This window comes from Schistocerca americana, chromosome 1 (genome assembly GCF_021461395.2).
Source record: "Schistocerca americana isolate TAMUIC-IGC-003095 chromosome 1, iqSchAmer2.1, whole genome shotgun sequence".
Taxonomy (NCBI): domain Eukaryota; kingdom Metazoa; phylum Arthropoda; class Insecta; order Orthoptera; family Acrididae; genus Schistocerca; species Schistocerca americana.
The window spans coordinates 1,110,817,152-1,110,841,872 of record NC_060119.1 but is presented as its reverse complement, the minus strand read 5'-3'; positions in this window follow the sequence as shown (position 1 = coordinate 1,110,841,872).

Here is a 24,721-nt window from a genome sequence, read left to right as displayed (position 1 = left end):
TCCCTTAGAACTTAGAACTACTTAAACTTAACTAACCTAAAGACATCACGCACATCCATGCCCAAGGCAGGATTCGAACCTGCGACCCTAGCGGTGGCGCGGTTCCAGACTGTAGCGCCTAGAACCGCTCGGCCACCCCGGCCGGCGCCAAGTCTTCCTACGCTACACTACATGGTGTCTGTAGCGTGGTATCTATTGTAATAGTGAGAAGCAAATAAAAATGGGTCATAGTGCAGAGACATAGTTATCAGTACTAGTGATATTAAAAAAACACGTTAAATCACTGAACCCCAAAAAAATTCCAGGCATGATGTAGTCCTTGTCAAGTACCGTACATAATATGTGAGTGAATTAGCCACTACTTGACCATGATATAAAGTAGATCCATTGGGCAGAGGTAGGCTTCCTGTGATTGGAAGAGATAACACGTCACACTTATCTTTAAAAATGGATGTGGAACTGATCTGTAGAGGTACTGTCCTGCACAGTAGTTGATACGTTTCTCTGTTATAAGTTATTCAATAGTGCACTCCGTTTTTCGTGTTTTATTATTTCTTTGTTTATGAGTTTTACGTACTGTAAACTATGCACTGACTCTTTCCAAGAGAAAGTAGCTCTGGCTGCCAAAGTATCACTGAACATGATTAATAAACTAGTAAACAGGTAGCCATTCTTCCCACGCTCCACTCGTGGATCGTGTGGCAAGAAACCGCAGTATGCAATGCAATAACAAGTACTATGCCACACACTTCAATGATTCACGGACTGTAGATGTAAGTGTGCCTGATTCCCTCTATAGTTCTTCTGTCTGTCAGTGAGATGAAGGTGCTAACATAGCTATATGACCCACAAATCATTTTTTTAAAATACGTAGTTAATTTAATACTTTTGTCTGCTATTGTTTTAGTTGTTATATGTTGGAGGAGTGGTAAACAGGTATGTCGACACCGCCTCGATTTCTTCACATAGGCAAAGAGCACGTTAGTCGTCTGCAAATGCCTACGACGCGGCCATGATTAAATTCCAGCCACGGAACGCGGCTCGGGATGGAGCTGGAAGACCGCGTGTTCTGCGGAGAGGACCGGCGCTTTCCTGGAATCCCGTGATCACTCGACCCTACCCCACTCCCGTACCCCTACCACTGCGACACTCCCACTGAGTGTTTGTACTGCTGTCTGTTCTTCTCACCGCTCTGCAAGCGCGACAGTCTTTTGTCACCGGCTTTTAATTTCCTGCGAACTAAGCAGCGCCTTCATTTCCACACACGCTTCTCAGTCCTACTCATTATATCACGATGTTATTTACTCTAAAATAAAATGAGCTATCCAGCATATGAGTGGGCTGATTTCATTCATCATTTTTAGTTTCTATGGCACCACCTGAATAAAATATACTCCAGTATAGAATCAGCCACTACACAGAGCGTTGACATAAATTTTCGGAAGATAAAATAAAAAATTTCAACACTAAAACAAAGATACAGAATAGCAAACAGGGTGGAGCAATTATATATTTTGACTGCAAAATGTTTGCAGCTAAGACTAAAATGGTTAGAGCCCATGTTCAGTAGACATTTTCCCCTTGTTTTGATGGAAGGAACCTGTCCCAAAGTTTGTTTTGAAACATCCAGTAGACAGAGCAATTGCCTAAATAACCTTAAAATATTGTGCATATGTGGTGTCCCTTCTTTCAGACATGTCCGAAAAAACAGACGCCATTTTGATCCAGCGATGCCGCGCGGGATTAGCCGTGCGGTCTTAGGCGCTGCACTCATGGACTGTGCGGCTGGTCCCGGTGGAGGTTCGAGTCCTCCCTCGGGTATGGGTGTGTGTGTTTGTCCTTAGGATAATTTAGGTTAAGTAGTGTGTAAGCTTAGGGACTGATGACCTTAGCAGTTAAATCCCATAAGATTTCACACACATTTGAAAATTTGTTTGATCCAGCGATAAATTAAGACTCAAAGGAATTAGAGACATTGGCTGCGTGTGGGGATTGTTTTAAATCGATGGAGAAAATTGAAATTTGTATGGAGTACGGATTCGAATCCGTGTCTCCTGGTTACAGAGCAGAGGCGCTGACCACACTGACCACTGTGCCATTCGGATACATTGGTCATCGCAACTGCACCGATTACCCTAGCACCCCCCCCCCCGCCCCCCCCCCCCCCCCCAAATTACGGCACGTTACTAATGTAGTGCCCTTTGCCCATTATCCATTATCCTCTTTATTCACGACAGGTCCGAAAGAACACACACTACATATATACAATTCAGGAGAGTACAGCCAATGATATACTCAGTACAGATGCACACCAGGCTCGAATTGTTGTGGGAACCAGCGAAATGCCGCAAGTAACGAGGATAATGGGCAAGAGGCACTGCTTTAGTAGTGTGTGGATAAGTTGAGAATTTGGGTCTGATGGCAGGTGTGCTAGTGTAGTCCGTGTGGTTGTGATGACCACTGTGTCCAGATGGTGCAGTTGTCAGCGCATCTGCATAGTAAGCCAGAAACCCAGGTTCGAGTCCCATTCCAGCACAAATTTTCAGCCGCGCGGAGTAACCGTGCAGTCTCGGGCGCCTTGCCACTGTTCACGCGGCTCCCCCTGTCGAAGATTCGATTCCTCCCTCGGGCATGGGTGTGTGTGTGTTGTCCTTATCGTAAGTGAGGTTAAGTTAGATTCACTAGCGAGTAAGCCTAACTTTTGGCGCATTATTGGTAGGGCCCTCCAACCAGCTTGGGATTTTAAAAATCAAGCGCGCCAATTGGACAGAAATATGCACGATATCCCTCAGGAGAACATCCAATGCCAAGCCGAATAATTGCTTGCTTGAGGACCAGAGGTGGACCAACTCGTTATTGTCTCGTTCAGTTTGTGATGGTCTTCCTCTTGAATAAATCATTTGTTTGTCTGTGCATGTACATCGCATCTATCGAATTCCGTTACATGTGGATAATTATCAGATGATACACGTTCCTGAATGATACTGGTAGTCTCTTCTATTTGAAAGTTTGTGAAGAGAGACTTCGTTGATCCCGGGTTCGATTCCCGGCGGGGTCAGGGATTTTCTCTGCCTCGTGATGGCTGGGTGTTGTGTGCTGTCCTTAGGTTAGTTAGGTTTAAGTAGTTCTAAGTTCTAGGGGACTTATGACCACAGCAGTTGAGTCCCATAGTGCTCAGAGCCATTTGAACCATTTTTTGAACTAGACTTCGTTGAAGCTGGCCAGTATGATGTACTTGCTGCTTCGATGTTAAGTCGAACGAAGTAAGTCGAATGCTTGATTTAAGATTCTATGTGTCCCACAGAGGGGCGTGGTTTTATAGCGAGATACTTCGCCAGATTGTAGGCAGGTGAGCGGTCCCATTGACGATATGCCTCAGGGAACAGCTTTCCTTACGGATCTTATGTACTACATAAATACTTCATGTTACAAGGACTTTGGTGATGAGTCCGCTGGTTGTACCATGATCATTTCTGGAGTCTCGGATTAAGGCTCACGTCTCCTTAATAACCCACGCACTCTTGTAGACTGCTTGTAGATAGGATTACTCAACAAATCGGCTACTTTTAGTTCAGAATGCATAGTATCAATTATAAACGTGGAGTTGCCTAGTAAACCACATTATCATCAATCCTCAAGATTTCTTCTTGGGCACCCTTTTATCCCTAGAAAAAATATTTGAGCCGTTCCGCTCTATGTAGGATTCTGACTGTTTCATGTCTTGTCTTTGCCGCTTCAACCCGTATAAACTACCTTAGTGACGTTTTGGCAGACCGAATAAGTTCTCCCGTGGGAATCCTTGGAAGCAATTTTCTTTTTATTTTAAACCACGATCCACTTAATGCCCGAAGGCTATTAGCTAGTGGTATAAGTCGGGCGTCCGGTGAGGGCACAGGAATCGGCACCAAGACGTTCCACGTGCTGGACAAGAAACTAACCCTCGTAAGCGTCACTGCGAAGTTTTGCCCTTTGGAAGGTACTGTTGCCGTTGCCTCGCTGGTGGTCTGTGACGAAAGTTTACGATATTCCGAGATGCTTCCAGTCGTTTGCGTGTTAGTTCCTCGAATTCTGTCTACTGGCGTTTACAGAGCGGTTCTGTTACCGTGGATGCTGTACCTGCATGTTGTATCGTCAATATTGTTCCAATCCGTTTCCGTTTCGACGATGGCCCCTGATACTTCTGGAGCCTCGCTCTGATGTGAGTATCCAGATTGTTGCGGATTTGTTGGATGCTGTCCTTCGTGGCTAATCTGTTCGCAGATAACTCTCACTGTCCTAGTATCAAGCTGGGGCCGAGTCCCGAACAACTGATTTGGTGTTTCTGAAGAAGTCGTCGTAGAGTCAGTATTTCCTCTCGTTCCTAGATTTCTCCATAACTCAGACTCATTTTCTCAGAGGTCAGCTTTTACCGGTTTTTTCAGTCTTCTGTCACTAATTTTTGTCAGCGTTTTGCAATCATGACTTATTAAACTGATAGTTCAGTAAAATTCACACCTGTCTTATATTTATTGAAATACTGTATTAGTTACATATGGGATGTACATTCAGTGCAAACGTAAATAATGGCTCAGTGCCATGTTTAAGCAGAACTTCGCCACCTAACGTCACTGGAATACATCTCAAAAACATCGTATCAGCGGCGTATGTAGTCATACAAAATTGCGTCTAATTAACAGATGTGCAACTGATGCGAGCATGCTGCCGATAAGCCTCGAAGATAAATATTGCTATTAAGGGGGTAGACCATGGTAGAACTCTTTTTAGCCAAATTTTTTATTGGTTTAAAATGTTCCTTAAAGAATCTGTTTTTAAGATTAATTTACATAAAGTATGCCACAAATGTTAACATCGAATGCAACCGATGTTATTCTGTAACACTTAATACTATAATAGATACGGACAGAATCACAGAGGGCGTTAGTATCAACTGAAATAGTCTTCTCAACAAGATTTCTCTTCGTAGCATTTTCGTTTATGGTAAACAGCCTGAAAGCACGTGGTTGTCTCCTTCACTTGTTATTTCTCTTGATATATAAAACCATACAAACAAGAAACGCTTTCACATTTGAGCGGAGGCCCATTAATCCATACAATTCCGTGAAAATGAGAAAGCTTCGACATCGGTGAAGAAAAGGCCAACTATACAGTGCTGGAATTTTACATTAACGTTTCTTCAATTTCAATGTTAAAAAACATGTGGAAACTTCATTGTATCTTCAAACCATTTTTCAAGTAGTACTTATGATTTTTGCGATATATTTTACGAATTTCGATACACGTTTTTATAACGACTTTTTTGTCGAAAAAATTTACGTTTACTTCAGAGTGCCACCATTTTGTTAAAAACCATTTTTTTAACATCCCTACATATTATATTATACAATATCATCAGTATCAAAGCAGTTTTTGAAATTTTGTTCTAGATTCACAACTGTGGAATTGAGAGCTCCCACCAACCGCCGTCGCACTCCGCGAAGGCCTTTCGTTGACATCGGGTAGTGTCTGTAGCACGTAAGACAATCTTGAGCGTGTACAGGCAGTTTTACAATTTTTTGTTTCTTGAAACTTACTGGCTGATTAAAGATATGTGCCGAACCGAGACTCGAACTCAGGACTTTTGCCTTTGCGAACAAGTGCTCTACAAGTACACACTGTTTTAATCCGCCAGGAAGTTTCGTATCAGCGGCCACTCCGCTTCAAAGCGAAAATCTCATTCTGGAAATATCCCCCAGACCTGTGCTTTAGCCAAATCTCTGCAATATCCTCTCTGCCAAGAATCACAGTCCTGCAAGTTTCGCAGGAGAGCTTCCGTGAAGTTCGGAAGGTATGAGATGAAGTACAAGCAGAAGTAAGGCTGTGAGGAGGGGTCGCGAGTCGTGCATGGGTAGTTCAGTCGGCAGAGCAAATGCGCGCCAAAGGCAAAGGTCCCGATTTCGACTCTCGATCCGCCACAGTGTTCTAATCTGCCAGGAAATTTCATATTAACGCACGCTCTGTTGCAGAGTGAAAACCTCGTTCTGTTTAATATTTTACTGGAAAATACTCATGAATATCGGTTCCAAAATCAAATCAAAATCAAGCGTCCTTCAGTGTACCCTCTTAAACCGCAACGAAGCGACAAATTGCGCCGTTCATAAACTATGTAAGACATAAACTATTTAAGAGACATACGTTATGTTGTTGTTATGGTCTTCAGTCTTGAGACTGGTTTGTTGCAGCTCTCCATGCTACTCTATCCTATGCAAGCTTCTTCATCTCCCAGTACCTACTGCAGCCTACATCCTTCTGAATCTGTTTAGTGTATTCATCTCTTGGTCTCCCTCTACGATTTTTACCCTCCACGCTGCCCTCCAATACTAAAATGGTGATCCCTTGATGCCTCAGAATATGCCCTACCAACCGATCCCTTCTTCTAGTCAAGTTGTGCCACAAATTTCTCTTCTCTCCAATTCTATTCAATGCCTCCTCATTAGTTATGTGATCTACCCATCTAATCTTCAGCATTCTTCTGTAGTACCACATTTCGAAAGCTTCTATTCTCTTTGTCTAAACTATTTATCGTCCACGTTTCACTTCCATACATGGCTACACTCCATACAAATTGTGGTGTCACCGCCAGACACCACACTTGCTAGGTGGTAGCCTTTAAATCGGCCGCGGTCCGTTAGTGTACGTCGGACCCGCGTGTCGCCACTATCAGTGATTGCAGACCGAGCACCGCCACACGGCAGGTCTAGTCTAGAGAGAGTCCCTAGTACTCGCCCAGTTCTACAGCTGACTTTGCTAGCGATGGTTCACTGACTACATACGTTCTCATTAGCAGAGACGACAGTATAGCATAGCCTTCAGCTACGTCATTTGCTACGACCTAGCAAGGCGCCATATTCAGTTACTATTCTGAACAGATAACATTGTGAATCATGTACCGCCAAGAGCGACGTTCATCACAAATGGATTAAAGTTAAGTATCAATTAGCTACGTCCGCTTTCTGAATTCTAATTCCTTGTCATGTTCCAGACCTCACGTCAGTATAGTCCTTCCCTCCTCACGCCAGTCTGCGTGAGCTAAACGCGTGCATTTCGGCCTCCTCTAGTAACACGATGTTGGCTCTTCTGCCAACTACAACACAAATACTTTCAGAAACGACTTCCTGACACTTAAATCTATACTCGATGTTAACAAATTTTTCTTCTTCAGAAACGCTTTCCTTGCCATTGCCAGTCTACATTTTATATCCTCTCTTCTTCGACCATCATCAGTTATTTTGCTCACCAAATAGCAAAACTCATTTACTACTTTATGCCTCTCATTTCCTAATCTAATTCCCTCAGCATCACCCGATTTAATTCGACTACATTCCATTATCTTCGTTTTGCTTTTGTTGATGTTCATCTTATATCCTCCTTTGAAGACACTGTCCATTCCGTTCAATTGCCCTTCCAAGTCCTTTGCTGTCTCTGACAGAATTACAATGTCATCGGCGAACCTCAAAGTTTTTATTTCTTCTCCATGGATTTTAATTCCTACTCCGATGCCGGCCCACGTGAAGCCTGTAGACGGATCTCGGTAACAGCTCTGTATATTTCACGTTCACCGTACTTCAGCTCGTTCCAGTAAGGTGGCAGTGCTGTGGTCGGTCTCCAGTTGTGTGGCGTAATTACGCGCGCACTGAGCACGCAGCACGCAGCGGAGACCCGATGTGGTAATGGCTGGACTGCTGTGTGTGCGGCCCAGAGAGATGCCGCCGGCAGATAGTGCTACTGTGTACGTGTACGTGTGTGTGTGTGTGTGTGTGTGTGTGTGTGTGGTTGTGGGTGGGGTGGGGGACAGCGAATGCTTGGGGCGGCGGCGTGCTGGTTATCGGAGAAGCGACTCCACAGGCCGCGTAATGAATGGAAGATACAGACACAAGAGCGCCGTTTGCTCTCAGGAAGACCCCACAACTGCGCCGCCGAGGCGGTCACAAAAACGGCCGACCCGGCCGTGCAGCCCGTAAGCAAGCCAGCTCTCCCCTACACAGCGTTCCGGCCCGGCAACTGAGGCAGGCTTTGGTCGTTCCCAGTGACAGCACACACACACCAGTACGGCGTTTACTTTTAATGAAATATATCCACGTTATAACAAAAGCAAAACGAGGTTAATGGAATGCAGTCGAATTAAATCGGGCGATTAGATTAGGAAATGAGACAATTAAAGTAGTAAATGAGTTTTGCTATTTGGGGAGCAAAATAACTGATGATGGTCGAAGTAGAGAGGATATAAAATGTAGACTGGCAATGGCAAGGAAAGCGTTTCTGAAGAAGAGAAATTTGTTAACATCGAGTATAGATTTAAGTGTCAGGAAGTCGTTTCTGAAAGTATTTGTATGGATTGTTGCCATGTATGGAAGTGAAACGTGGACGATAAATAGTTTGGACAAGAAAAGAATAGAAGCTTCCGAAATGTGGTGCTACAGAAGAATTCTGAAGATTAGATGGGTAGATCACATAACTAATGAGGAGGTATTGAATAGAATTGGGGAGAAGAGGAGTTTGTGGCACAACTTCACTAGAAGAAGGGATCGGTTGGTAGCACATGTTCTGCGGCATCAAGGGACCACCAATTTAGTATTGGAGGGCAGCGTGGATGGTAAAAATCGTAGAGGGAGGCCAAGAGATGAATACACTAAACAGATTCAGAAGGATGTAGGTTGCAGTAGGTACTGGGAGATGAAGAGCTGCATCAAATCAGTCTCTGCATTGGAGACCACAACAAAAACATAAATGCACGCTGATAATCATCGTTACGATTGCAAGCTTCTGCGGACGTTTTTCCCGAGTTCGTGATTTAATTTTTATTTAAACTCCATCATCTGCAAAGCATATTTTACTGTTTTCTCTGCTTCTTTTCATTTTTCACAAGAAAGAGCTTAAAGCAAATGTAATCACACACACGGTAAAAACTGTGAAACAGTTTCCAACTCCTGCACGATGCAGCGTCATGCCAAGCGTTTCCCATGAAGATTAACAATAAACTGAAAAATACAACCGTACAGTTGTACAAAAGTAACCAGAAAAGTGTTTTAACAAATTCTCTTTAAGTAACACTATTAACATACAATTTCTTTTTTCGTAAATCTGCTCACTCTCTGAAACTCATTTTAAAATTAATAGCTCTTTAACTACACTCTTCAGACAACTTCGCAGAAGAAATGCAGTCAAACTAGGTAAAGTCATAAGTGCAAGTGAACAAATTCACTATCATAATAAACGTTACGTCAGGTGAGGGATCAAAACAAAGTAAAAAACGCAAATGTTCTAGCTTTTAAGCTTAGAATAGAAAAATTACCACGAACCTAATAAAATAGCTTTATAGAAATTAATAGGGACCTACTGAAAATGATACATACGCTGATCAGCCAGAACGTTCTGACTACGGACCTACTAAAGACATAAAACCGTCCATGCCATAGCAGCGCGGCCTGGAGAGGAATGACTGCTAGTCAGATACATGCACAGTGCTTTTAGTATCAATGAGCGTGCTGTTTGTGTGTAGAATGGGGAAGGTGTGCGATCTGTTGGTGTTTGACCGAGGGCAGACTGTGATGGCCCGGAGGATCGGCACGAAATTCGGAAACTGCACAACTTGTCGGGTGTTCGAGGAGTGCTGTGGGGAGTGTCTTCAACATGTGACGAAACCAAGGTGAAACATCTCCACGTGTCGTGGAGTTGGGCGACCACTCCTCATTATCCATATCGGACGTCGTAGGTGGAGCAGGCTGGTAAAACAGGACAGTTGGCGAACTAACATCAGACTTATATGCTGGCAAAGTACAAGTGCGTCTGAACATACAGTGCACCGAACACTACTAACAATAGACCTCTGCAGCTGACGACCCAAGAATGTGTCATTGTTAACACCACAGCAACTATAACTGAAATGGGCACATGAACATTGGCACTGATCCATGGCATGTGACACAGTCTGATGAATCCCAATACCTTCTTCATCATCCCAACTGGAGGTCGGGAATCCGTCGCCTTCCAGGAGAACAGCACCTTGACACCTGTACTGGGGGACGGAAACAAGCCCACTAAGGCACCATTATGCTTTGGGTAACATTCACATGGGCGTCCATGGGTCCACTGGAGCTGGTGCAAGACGTCGTGACTGCCAAGGAGTATCCTACACTGACTGCAGATCGCGTATGCCCCTTCGCGACGACGATATTTCTCGACGGGAGTGGAATTTTTCAACACGATAATGCGCCATGCCACAAGGCCAGGAGTGTGATGCAATGTTTCGAGGAACACAGTGGCGAGTTCCAATTGATGCTGGCCCCTCAACTCACCAGATCTGAACCCCATCGAAGACCTCTGGGATGAGATCGAACGTAGCATCGACGCTCAATGCCCCCTCCCTGTAATTTACGGGGATTAGGTGACCTGTGCGTGCATATGTGGTGCCAATGAAATAAGGCAGGGTAAACAGAATGAAGAAATGAAATATGTTTTACAGAAGCCGTTTATAAAAAAAAAACCAGCTAAGCATTGAGATTCGTCAACGTAAGGTGGAAGTCAATAGTTTTTACAATACGGTGAATTTTCTTCAGAAAAAATGAAAAGTAATGGCTATTAACCATAAAGTAAACACACCGTCTGTCCAACAGTATCTGGACAACCACTCGTAGACATTAATAAGCGGTGCGCCCACCCTTCGCCTTTATGACTGCTTGAACAACTCTGCTAGGGCAATGTGAGTAAAGCGTCTGACACTCTTACGCCAAGAGACGAAACCAGACGTGATGTTGGACGCTGGCGTCTGCAGCGAATTCGACGCTATAACTGATCCCAAAGGTGTTGCACTGGATTCAGATCGGGATTCTGGGCAAAACCAGTCCATTTCAGGAATGTTAGTGTCCACAGATGATTGCTTCACAAGTGCTGCTTTATGAGATTGTGCAGTGACATGCTGCCACAGTCATCGTATCCGAACTTTTTCTCTGCGGTAGGCAGTACACGATGTCGTAAAATGTGATCATCTCCTTCCACATTTCCCGTTTTCTTAAGCGCAATAAGGGGACCGCACCCTAACCGCGTAAAACACCCCCATAGTGTAACACCATCTGCTCCGTACTTCATCGTTGCGCTAGACTTGATGGCAGGTATCGTTCTCCAGGCATTCGTCAAACCCAAACCCCTCCACCGGAATGCCACAGGGTAAAGAGTCATTCATCGCCAGTTTCCAGTCATCCACTGTCCAGAGGCGTTGCCCTTCACACCACATCAAGCGTCGCTTAGTACTGTCTACAGTAATGTGTGGATTACGAGGAGCTGCTCAACCGCTGTACCCATTCTTTTTAACTCCCTACTCATAGCCACTGTCCTAGCTGCACTGCTGATAGCCCTTTCGAGCTCACGAGTGAGTCCTTCCCCTGATTTATTGCGGCGTTTCTACAACAACACTAAGCAATGCTCGATAATCTTTGTCTGTCACTCTATGAGGTCTGTCCGGGTCTTGCTGTAGCTGTGCTTGTTCCTTCGCGTTTCCGCTTCGCAGTCACGTCACCATCAGTCAACTTGAGTAGCTTTAGAACTGTTGGAATGTCACTGACGGATTTGTTGCTCAGGTAACGTCCAATGACAAGTCGACATTCTACGTCACTGAGCTCTCCTGACTGACCCACTCTGAGAAATAAAATTGAGGATGTGTCAGATGTTGATCAGTTTGGCTTTAGGAAAGGTAAAGGCACCAGGGAGGCAATTCTGACGTTGCGGTTGGTAATGGAAGCAAGACTTAAGAGACCCAAGACATAGGCATAGGACCTGTCGACCTGGAGAAAGCATTCGACAATGTAAAATGGTGCAAGATGTTCAACATTTTGAGGAAAATAGGGGTAAGCTATAGGGGGAGACGGATAATATATAACATGTACAAGAGCAAAGAGGGAATGACAAGAGCGGACGATCAAGAACGAAGTGCTCGCATTAGAAAGGGTGTAAGACAGGAAAGTATTCTTTCGACCCTACTTTTCAGTCTGTATATCGAAGTAGCAATGATGGAAATAAAAGAAAGGTTCATGAGTGGAATTAAAATTCAAGGTGAAAGGATATCAATAGTACGATTCGCTGACGACATTGTTAAGCTCGGTGAAAGTAAAGAGGAATTACAGGACCTGTTGAATGGAACCAACGGTCTAATGAGTACAGAATATGAATTCGAAGTAAATGGGAGAAAGACGAAAGAATGAGACGTAGCAGAAATGAGAACAGCGAGAAATTTAACAACAGGATTGATGGTCGCGAAGTAGGTCATGTCAAGAAATGCTAGTACCTACGCATAAGAATAACACATGATGGACGGAGCAAGGAGGACATCAAAAGCAGACTAGCACTGGCAAAAAGGGCATTCCTGGCCAAGAGAAGTCTACTAGTATCAAACGTAGGCCCCTATGGTTTTTCAGTAATTTTAAAAGTTTACTTTTTTCATAAAGAAACAAGTATTTAATAGTGCAACCATTTCATAACATAAGCCACATTTGACACATTCGTAAATGTTTGTTTTGTAAATGACATCCTGTATAGCTCATAATATATACGTTTTGTTCCTCCTCTGTAATAATAACAACTGTTTACTCGTAGAAACGCTGTCTTTACATCTGAAGTTCTTTGACTTGCTTTGACTTGTGTTTACAAAATGTGCTCTAGAACGAAAACTGTTTGTATGTACAGAAACATGTTCGTGCTTCCAAAATCTTGTTCCACCACTGGAAACAGTAAGTTATTTTTCGATTTGTATTATGTCTGTGAACTTATATTCACACTGTGCCTGCTTTGTAATATACCATTGTAATTTCACCCGGACCAGAGTTAATCTAAATCTGAAAAAATAATTGATGTACACAGTCAAAGCACGTGAAGATGAGCCCCCTGGGCTCGAAATGCATCTTGCATTGAAATAAAATCACATTATAACTGAAGGTGGTTGTTCTTTATTTGACGAAAATTCGTTTGTTGAACACGTTAAGGACGTTACTTCGGGCACTCGGACTGCTTCCAGCGTTATGGAGCCCCTGCATATTTTACCAGACGTATGAGGGAACCTCACAGCCGTACTTACCGTAATAGCTGGATAGGACGCCGTTGGCGCTAGACCTTACGCCATTAGAGTTTTGTTCGCGAGGTTGGATGAAGTCTGAACTGTGCAAATGAAAGGTGAAAACACGGCTTGAACTTCTTGGTCGCGTCATGGACGTTGCTGCGGTCGTTAGGAAACGTGCAGAGTAGCTTCAGACAAGCAACACAGAATGTCCGCCCAAGAGAGCACAAACGCGTTGACGTTGATGCTTGGATAATGGAACATTACTGTGAAGTGTACAACAACTTTAATACGGGGTCTACGCAAATACCTAAAAGTTGCAAAGTCCTGTTATGAGTTTGAAAAAAATTATTTTTTCAACGTATTCCTCCTCGTGCTCGACACGTCTACGACATCTTTGTTCTAGCTTCTTTAATCCATCTAAAAAAAGATTTCGATTGTGATGTTTCCGCAGATTTTGTGACTTCATCAGTGTTCAGAAACCGTCATCCCATCGGATGTTTCTCGAGACTTGGGAAGAAATAAAAGGCTGACGGGACCACGTCAGATGAATAGGGTTGATGTTTGAGAATTTCAAAGTGAAGATCTGCAAATTTTTACTGTGTGATGGCCGTCTTGCCGAGAAGTTCTGCATAGTACTTTCCGTGATGATTTTACCATGTTGTAAGTAGGCAATCTGTATAGTTCGACCTTTATCCCAAAATAAGGATGCGGACAACTCCTCTAACGATCTTTGTGTTTTGAACTTCTTTGGATGTGAACAATGACTGTGTCTACATCCTTTGGACTGTTCTTTGGTATCTTGATAATAAGTGTATACCCGAATTTCATCTGCGGTGACGATCCAAAAATTCCACAGTATCCCGGCGACATTGAAACAAAATAGACTGTGAAGCACCCTCTCGTTCAAGCTTTTGGTCTGCATTGAGACATCTGGGAACACAGTTGCCTCAGAGCTTTCCCACATACAAAGTCTCATGAATAATATGACCCACACTTTCTCGCGATATGCCTGGGCCCCTGCTATCTTATTAACAGTTATCCTCCGATCATTCAGGATCCTTGGAATGAAACGCATCCACGGTTTCCGGAACTGTGACTTGAGATGGTCTCCCAGGATGCTCTTCATCTTCGGTGGTGAAATGCCCTGTTTTAAATGCAGCAACCCAATTTTTGATAAGAGGCATGGGAAAGGCAGTTACCACCCAGTGCACCAAATCAATTTTTTTCCTTTTTTTGCCTTGTACACTTCAAAAAGCATACTTGGCGAAGTTGTATATTCCGCGTTTAATAACGTAACTACTTCCTGGGTATTTAGTTGAATTTACGAACCCTAAGATTTGACTGATTTATCGTGTAACCGAAGTTTAACGGATTACTTTTAGCATTCATGCGGATGACCTCACACTTTTCGCTATTTAGGGTCAATTGCCACTTTTCGCACCATATATCTTTTCTAAATCGTTTGGCAATTTCTTTTGATCTTCTGATGACTTTATTAGTCGATAAACGACTGCGTTATCTGCAAACAACCTAAGAGGGCTGCTCAGATTGTCTCCCAAATCGTTTAAATAGATAAGGAACAGGAAAGGGCCTGTAATATATCCTTGGGGAACGCCAGAAATCACTTCTATTTTACTCGATGATTTTGCGTCAATTCAAAATTGTTAAGGCTTTCGTGGCCACTTGTTGATAAACTGCCTATTGGCTTCTGTCTCGGGTTCTTCGGCCGACGTTCATCTAATGATTTTACAGACGTTTCGCCAGCAGGAGTGGCTGGCATTGTCAAAGCTTCACCCTCCACTGCCGGTGGTGAACTGTTGTCTTATTTATAAGAAAAATGGAATGCTCTTAAGGAGACCTAGTCACCATGGCCTATAATTTTTACTAGTATTTTGAAATTCAATAATTCCAAAACTACAATAGATACTGAAATCAAACTTTAACCAAATAATTAATACATTGTGACCTCTATGTGAAAAAATTCAAAAACCTTGAAATACATAGCGGAGTGCATATTGGTTTTTATCGTACATACTGAATTAAGTTAATTTATATTTTAGGTGCACTGTACTTCCACTTTATTCAAAGTAAAAAGGCAAAAAAATTTATTCTTTTAATTATTAACTCGCCAAAAAAGTTGACCAGGAATATTTACCAATTTTCTTTAATTTCATTTCTTTCCTTTGTTCTTCTGACCTCTTTTGTCAGGGTTTCAGGAGCTTTTTCAGGATCAGCGACACGTTGTCTGTTCAATCGTAGCAGCTCACTTTTCATTTTTTCCCCTGTTTTCATGCCTAGTCGGCTCATGTTTATAATCTGCTTGTTATTTCACCATTAGAACGTATTATTACATTCACCACACCAATCAGCAAAGATGAAATACCGACACACACGTGCAAAACATAGGTAAACCCAAGTAATCTACTTGTAGCTACAGAAAGATCGATTGCAATCGCTGTACAAAGTGCATTTTATAAGTACTTTTGGGATGTTACACAAACGAGTTGCTATGGAAATGGCAGCGCCAAAATTAAGTAACGAGACATTGTATCCAAGGTTTTGTGTTTGACAACAGTGGGACAGCTAGACATTCACGCGCCACATCTGCTTTAAAAAGCCATTGAAACACGAAACTTTTGAGATGGTACATACACTACTGGCCATTAAAATTGCTACACCAAGAAGAAATGCAGATGATCAACAGGTATTCATTGGACAAATATGTTACACTAGAACTGACATGTGATTACATTTTCACGCAATTTGGGTGCATAGATCCTGAGAAATCAGTACCCAGAACAACCACCTCTGGCCGTAATAACGGCCTTGATACGCCTGATCATTGAATCAAACAGGGCTTGAATGGCGTGTAGAGGTACAGCTGCCCATGCAGCTTCAACACGATACCACAATTCATCAGGAGTAGTGACTGGCGTATTGTGACGAGCCAGTTGCTCGAACACCATTGGCCAGACGTTTTCAGTTGGTGAGAGATCTGGAGAATGTGCTGGCCAGGGCAGCAGTCGAACATTTTCTGTAACCAGAATGGCACGTACAGGATCTGTAACATGTGGTCGTGCATTATCCTGCTGAAATGTATGGTTTCGCAGGGATCGAATGAAGGGTAGAGCCACGGGTCGTAACACATCTGAAATGTAACGTCCACTGTTCAAAGTGCCGTCAATGCGAACAAGAGGTGACCGAGACGTGTAATCAATGGCACACCATACCGTCACGCCGGGTGATACGCCAGTATGGCGATGACGGATACACGCTTCCAATGTGCGTTCACCGCGATGTCGCCAAACACGGATGCGACCATCATGATGCTGTAAACAGTACCTGGATTCATCCGAAAAAATGACGTTTTGCCATTCGTGCACCCAGGTTCGTCGTTGAGTTGACCATCGCAAGCGCTCCTGTGTGTGATGCAGCGTCTAGGGTAACCGCAGCCATGGTATCCGAGCTGATAGTCCGTGCTGCTGCAAACGTCGTCGAACTGTTCGTGCAGATGGTTGTCGTCTTGCAAACCTCCCCATCTGTTGACTCAGGGATCGAGACGTGGCTGCACGGTCCGTTACAGCCATGCGGATAAGATGGCTGTCATCTCGACTGCTAGTGATACGAGGCCGTTGGGATCCAGCACGGCGTTCCATATTACCATTCTGAACCCACCGATTCCATAATCTGCTAACAGTCATTGGATCTCGACCAACGCGAGCAGCAATGTCGGGATACGATAAACCGCAATCGCGATAGGCTACAATCCGACCTTTGTCAAAGTCGGAAACTTGATGATACTCATTTCTCCTCCTTACACGAGGCTTCGCAACAACGTAGGTGTCGCCACCAACGCCAACCTTATGTGAATGCCCTGAAAAGCTAATCATTTGCATATCACAGGATCTTCTTCCTATCGGTTAAATTTCGCGTCTGTAGCACGTTATCTTCGTGGTGTAGCAATTTTAATGGCCAATAGTGTGCAAAGTATATACTTTTAGAACCAGGAACAATGACAGAATTTTATTAAAGAGTAAAATTTCATTTTTTGTGGCCCTTATGACTTCCAAGTCCCCTTAATATACATTTGTCTTTTTTAGGTTCAGTGAGTTTATTGTCCGGTGCCATGATCGACTTGGTTCGATAATCGATTATCAAGTTATATCACGGTGTGGCAGTAACAGCGCGACAGCCTGCTGCCGTTTCAGTCGACGCCGACCTGTGGCGAGGTGGAAGCCCCTCAGTGGCACTTGTAGCTTGGCACACTGACCCAGCACCAGCAAGTAGCCGCTTACGTAAACACTACCGAGCACAGATAGCGCTAGTGGAGGATTCTAAGGAAACACAGAGGTTTATCTCAACAGCTGCAGCCACCGGACGCGGTCTCTTTGAGTGTGCGCCTTTTCCTGCCAAGCGTGCATCGGCTAAGAATGGGAACCGACGTTTCCATGCTACATTTTTTGGACCATCTGTCTTCTCGCTGGTCTCACTCGACTCCCCACGACTGCCTCTGTGCGAACTTCATCTCAGAGTAGTACTGTGCCCTGTGCCAGCTATATCGATGTCTTTGGAGGTTATTATCGATATAGCGTGTAGCCTCCCCCTCACTTATCGACCTTAATGACAGTGGAAAAGAGGGACGAAAGGGTTACATCTAAATGAAAGGAAAAATGCAAATGAAATGGATGGAAATAAATTTTGAAAAAGGTTAAAGTTAATAAATAAAGTAAATGTGCGGTCGTTACGTTAACAATTAACTGGCGTTAATTAGATATTTGCGATTTGGGGAAAATTACGGTCGCCAGTCCTATGGACAACTGCTATAATAACTGAAAAAGAAAGGTTAATGCGCATATAATTAGCAATAAAAGCGTGGCAACTGAAGGTTGACACGTGTTGTGTGAAAACTGAGTGTTTGTCAGAAGTAATGAATTTCGCTACACTCTCACTTAATTTAGCAAAAGAATTAATAAAACCGGAAAATTGAAAGTTAATTTAGTGACTGAAATTAATGGTGAATTTTGTTTCTGAAGCACTACGAAATTTAATAAAATAAGGTTAGTCTTGGGCTACCTCAACAATCATTTAAAAAGCTACTTGAATCTACGCAATTTAGAAACAAGAGATTTAACTTTGAACCTGAATTAAATGATTCTGAACAATTAACAATAGTAAAATTTAGTATGTACCAAGCTGAGCTGCAGTCACAGGTAAGCTAAAATATGGTAACAAAACTTGCACTCTTAATTTCTGCTTGTGTAATCTAAATATTGTAGCCAGCGACGAATACTTAAACCGAACTTTGAAATTAAAGCATTGAAATGGAATGATATTACTTTAATGCTGGCGTATGAATTTCAACGACACTCGGGTTCATTCCAGAAAAGGAAGGGACCCTGCTTGGTAATGCAATTGGGACAATGAGCAACAAAGGTTCATGCTAAGTTGCTGTATTTTAGTGATGGAAATGGAACAGTTTAAAAAGCTGAGGTCTGCCATACACTTCTAAAACTTTACGTGCTTTCAGTCTTCCTTGTTGGTTGATTGAAGGTTTGAAGTCGTCGATCGAAGAGCTGGCGACAATCACTTATTGTCGGCTGTAGTTCTTACAGAAGCTGGATGTTGGCGCGCCTTCTTCTCGACACGGTCATCAGGCGAAACGGGTCTTGATGTGTGCCAGCTAATGTTTCCCCTCCGCGACACCGTGCCAGAAGCTATCATAGCAAGTCGAACGTAATTACATGCTGCCAAACCCAGAAAGCGCGGCAACTCGCGAGAGCTTCACTCAACACACCTGCTCCACCTCCCTACTCCCGGCAGACTCTGCTCTGCCCGCGCTCCACGCGTCAGAGTTAACACTACCAAAGATCCTAAACACTTTGGTTCTCCACACGACCTATCGGTGTAATCGTTCGATAGCATAGTTTTCCCTAGGCAAGACCCAGCGTAAAAATACAAATAATATTTACAAAACAAACCAATTATACATCGACATAAATGCATATATATATATACAGGGTTATTACAAATGATTGAAGCGATTTCACAGCTCTACAATAACTTTATTATTTGAGATATTTTTTTAGGCATTCACAAATGTTCGATATGTGCCCCTTTAGTGATTCGGCAGACATCAAGCCGATAATCAAGTTCCTCCCACACTCGGCGCAGCATGTCCCCATCAATGAGTTCGAAAGCATCGTTGATGCGAGCTCGCAGTTCTGGCACGTTTTTTGGTAGAGAAGGTTTAAACACTGAATCTTTCACATAACCCCACAGAAAGAAATGGCATGTGGTTAAGTCGGGAGAGCGTGGAGGCCATGACATGAATTGCTGATCATGATCTCCACCACGACCGATCCATCGGTTTTCCAATCTCCTGTTTAAGAAATGCCGAACATCATGATGGAAGTGCGGTGGAGCACTATCCTGTCGAAAAATGAAGTCAGCGCTGTCGGTCTCCAGTTGTGGCATGAGCCAATTTTCCGCGGGCTACGCGTGAAACTTGCCCGCACGCGTTCAACCGTTTCTTCGCTCACTGCAGGCCGACCCGTTGATTTTCCCTTACAGAGGCATCCAGAAGCTTTAAACTGCGCATACCATCGCCGAATGGAGTTAGCAGTTGGTGGATCTTTGTTGAACTTCGTCCTGAAGTGTCGTTGCACTGTTATGACTGACTGACGTGAGTGCATTTCAAGCACGACATATGCTTTCTCGGCTCCTGTCGCCATTTTGTCTCACTGCGGTCTCGAGCGCTCTGACGGCAGAAACCTGAAGTGCGGCTTCAGCCGAACAAAACTTTATGAGTTTTTCTACGTATCTGTAGTGTGTCGTGACCATATGTCAATGAATGGAGCTACAGTGAATTTATGAAATCGTTTCAATCATTTGTAATAGCCCTATATATATATATATATATATATATATATATATATATATATATACAAATTGTAAAACAATTACGATATATAAAGACACAGAAATGTCATATCTTCAGGTACGAAAATAAGAAAAAAAATTGTACTACAAGAGATGGAAATAGGAGGATATGAATTTCCGGCGTTACAACCGGCAGGATGGAATATGTGTGGCGGATGACCTTCATTAAGAGATTAGGACAGTTGGCGGAGAAATGAGATTTGGAAGCCTTGTTGCGCTGGCCGAGTGAGGGCAGCTGGAGTTTGATCGGCGGTACGCCTAATGTAGACAGCTGAGAAGGCACGTTACGACGGGTGGAAGACCGTGCCAGTGGATGTTTACACGTTCAGCTGAGCGGTGCCCATATCGGCAGCCGAGACGGTACTGCGCGGTCTGTTCTAGTTCTCAAGTTTGAATTAGGATCGATTGAGCGGATGCACCGTGTATTCGTGCATGAGTGTACTTCCTGGTGAATGACAGATCCATGCATTTAGTCGGTCTATAATTATTCATAGTTGTGTTCACCAGGTGTCGTTAATGTGTACATTGAGTACAGTAGATGAGTAGCCTTCGGTGGCGTTTCAAGATTGATTAAATTGTTTTGCTGTTATAATATGCTGGCAACTGTAGCCAGCGCTTGTGATGTGTGCGTCTGCGTGCGGCGTATATGCCATTTGGGACAGTCAAGTTCCAATAACTTTGTGTTGCTTCTTTCGTGTGTGTACGAGGTGTGGCTAGAAAAAAACCGGACTAGTACTGGTGAAACAATAAAACGAATGCAATAAGGCTGAAAGTCGCGTGGCCTGTCACGTGACTCTCGGTCCGCCTACTGCTCGAGTTTCATCTGCCTCCTGCACTCAGTCTGCCCGTGGCGTCTGTTTTAAGTAGTTGACGTTTTGTCTGTGCGTCGGAAAATGTTGAGTGTACAGAAAGAACAGCGTGTTAACATCAAATTTTGTTTCAAACTAGGAAAATCTGCAAGTGAAACGTTTGTAATGTTACAACAAGTGTACGGCGATGATTGTTTATCGCGAACACAAGTGTTTGAGTGGTTTAAACGATTTAAAGATGGCCGCGAAGACACCAGTGATGACACTCGCACTGGCAGACCATTGTCAGCAAAAACTGATGCAAACATTGAAAAAATCGGTAAACTTGTTCGACAAGACAACAAGTCAACTCCTGTTAACTCAGACACTGCTCTGATTGTTAAACGGCGATCTTGTCGAACAAGTTTACCGATTTTTTCAATGTTTGCATCAGGTTTTGCTGACAATGGTCTGCCAGTGCGAGTGTCATCACTGGTGTCTTCGCGGCCATCTTTAAATCGTTTAAACCACTCAAACACTTGTGTTCGCGATAAACAATCATCGCCGTACACTTGTTGTAACATTACAAACGTTTCACTTGCAGATTTTCCTAGTTTGAAACAAAATTTGATGTTAACACGCTGTTCTTTCTGTACACTCAACATTTTCCGACGCACTGACAAAACGTCAACTACTTAAAACAGACGCCACGGGCAGACTGAGTGCAGGAGGCAGATGAAACTCGAGCAGTAGGCGGACCGAGAGTCACGTGACAGGCCACGCGACTTTCAGCCTTATTGCATTCGTTTTATTGTTTCACCAGTACTAGTCCGGTTTTTTTCTAGCCACACCTCGTAATTCGTGTCACAAGCGTCAAACAGCCATGGAATTAAGTTTCTGGACCATCAAAAACCTTTACCGGCGCAGTTTTTACTAAGATGAATCAGTTCAACATTTGCAGTGGAGATCTTAAACGAGTAGTCTTGCTGACTGTGCGTTTGCGGCTATTTACCTGTTGTTACTGCTGCTACCTTACAAGAAAAATGTTTTGGTACTATTTACTGTTATTTAATATTTTATGTTTAGGGCTTTCCTTAGGTAGTTTTTAAGCTAAATTGCTAACTAATTTGCGCAACTAAACTGTGTGACCGCCAAAACTGTGTCTTCAATTGCAGGCACCATACCATTGTTATTAATTCAGCTGTACCCAATTATGCGTTGCTGTGGCTCAATCTGGTTTCCTGGCGTCCCTGTCTCTGTCCATCTCCTCCTTTCTAATTTTTATGTCCATTTCCTCACACCCTTCTGTCCATCTCCAATCCCCTCTCTCTCTGCTCTTGAGTCTTGTGTATTGTTATTGCAAATTCAATCTTGTAGAAGTTCTAACCAGAAGTCCATAGGCAATTATATATTAAATCCGTGGCGCACAGTTCAACGGACGTTGCAGACCATGGAGTTTCACAGCGGACGACACCTAGGTATTCCCGTGTTGACCTAGCGTCATCGTCAATTGCGCACACAATCATTTGATGGTGGATAAATTGAAACCGGATGGAACGCGTCTGGGGCGCTCTTGGCCCCAGCTCCACACTTACGAATCACCGACCCATAATTAACTTCAATTGTTTAATCCCTAGCGCAGATATCCGTTACCATGTACCTGCGGAAAACTACCAAGGACTTGTCGAATTCATGCGAAGCAGATTCGCTGTTATACTGTGTTCCAAAAGTGGATCAACACGCTGTTTAACATCTAGTAGTAATATTTTGGCTCCTCAAAGTGTCTCAAAGTATTGCAAATGATTTCTCCGTAACGCAGAGAAAATTAAAATGCGTACGTCAGAGACACAACTGTAACGCACAAACACGCTAAATGTCTTTTAGGAACTTTAGTGTAATGAAGAAGAAAGTCTTATGTCATGGATCAAATACATAGGAAAAAATTGTGTACGTATCAAAAAATAATACAAATTAGCTTAACGATTTGATCAGAGAAGAAAGAAGAAACACAGGAAAAAGAAGTCGTGCTCCTTTCATTGCCAGGATGGCGGTAGCACGACTGGGAGACAGACAGACAGAGAGAGAGAGAGAGAGAGAGAGAGAGAGAGAGAGTCATATCATTTGGAATATTAATGCCGAGGCTGGGTGCAGCAATTTGAAGAAGGGTCATGTACCTTCCATGCCGTCCATCACCTGAGGACAATTTTACAAACTGTGAATGAATGATAAGTTGAACGCTGTTTTCTCTCGAATGCAAAATAAATTTATTTTTGTTTAGTTTCGTTCATCACAAAATCTGAATGCATGCTACATACAGTTAGTGAAATGTAATTGTGTTACCCCATTCGGCAAGGAAACAACCAGGAGGTATTTACATTTATAACGTGGCTATTGGCATGGGACGGTTTTACGCTTCTAGAGAACACTGTACAACTAAACGTGACAAAACCACATCTAAACTGCATTATATCCTTTCCTAATTCGTCGTTTTAGTCCTTTCACGACTGGAGAGCTAGACAAGTGTAGTTATTCTAGGAGACTTCTAATGACGTCTTCGCTAGTCAGCGAGACTCGTTCTAAGCAGGACTCAATCACTGAAGACATTTCTTCTCGCGACAATGAGATTCCAGGCCGAATCAGGCAGGCATACGCCCCAGACAGTGGTGGGACACCAACCTGACTCGCCCACCATAAGGACCGACAACCAGGTGTGAAGGTCTGGGGAACCGTTTCTTTTCACAGCAGGACACCTTTGGCTGTCATCTGCGGCACCCCTACAGGACAGTGGCACGTCCCAGTTTTGTTGCCCTTCACGACAAGCAATCCTGGGCTTATATTTTAGCAAGATAATGCCCGCCCGCAGGCGGCAAGAGTTACTACCGCTTGTCTTCGTGCTCAAATTGGACAGAATTTGGCACGATATCCGTCAGGGGATCATGCAACAACTGTATCAATCAGTGCCAATCCCAATAACTTGATTACATAAGGGCCAGAGGTGGACGAACGTGTTATTGATTAGCTCATTTGTGAAGCTGTTTCTCCTGAATAAATACCCATTTTTTCTAAAACTACAGCACATTACATCACACCTGCCAGTTTCTGTTCTATTCAGGCAATTCCTTCGCATAGTGTCGCTCTTTGTTTTTTGTGTATTTCATGGTAGTTAATGTTTCCAATGATTTATCGTAAATAGTGCTGAGCCGTGGTAAAAATTGCTGTTTTGAAGAGAGCGCCGCAGCGCGTAGTGTGAAGCAGTCGCCCTCCGTTTCTGGCGGTGGCGCCGCTGTGGCAATCGCTGCTTTGGTGTCTCCCTCTGGTGGGAAAGGTTGCCTGTTCACTTGCATTTAAGGGGCGCTATGAGCTCGACAGTCGGTGAGTCTGGGTCAGTCTCTCGTCCCCAGCTTGCTAGTCTGTCTCTCGTCCGCATATGTTAGGCAGTTAGTGTCTGTCTGTCGTTCTGAGTGCTAGTATTTCTGTCGTTCGGATCAACCTTTAAAGCCGGCAAAATGAGAATCTTTCCACTCCGCCAGTAAGAGAACTCGGCGAGTGGTCGCCCGTTCGGGGATTAGTTCCTGCATCTGAGTCTGCTCGAGTTTGCTCAGGCAATGGCCATTGGCGGTTGGATCGATCGGTTGGTCGGTCGCGCACTGAGACACAAGATGACTTGTCCATCTTGAGCGTCGGCGTATGTGAGGTCGCCACGTGAGTCCAGTGGGCCGCGGCGAGTAGCGAGGGGTAGTGGCTTCGCGGGCGACACGAGATCAACAGGAGTCAACCCACGACATCAGTCTGGCCGGTGCGAGCTGCGACGCCGTGAGACGGGAGATCGGCGCGCCTTCCTCTGTCCGTTGAAGCGGCTGGCTCGGGAGAGCGATTTGGGGCTGCTGCGCCAGGTCTTCTCGAGAATTCGCAG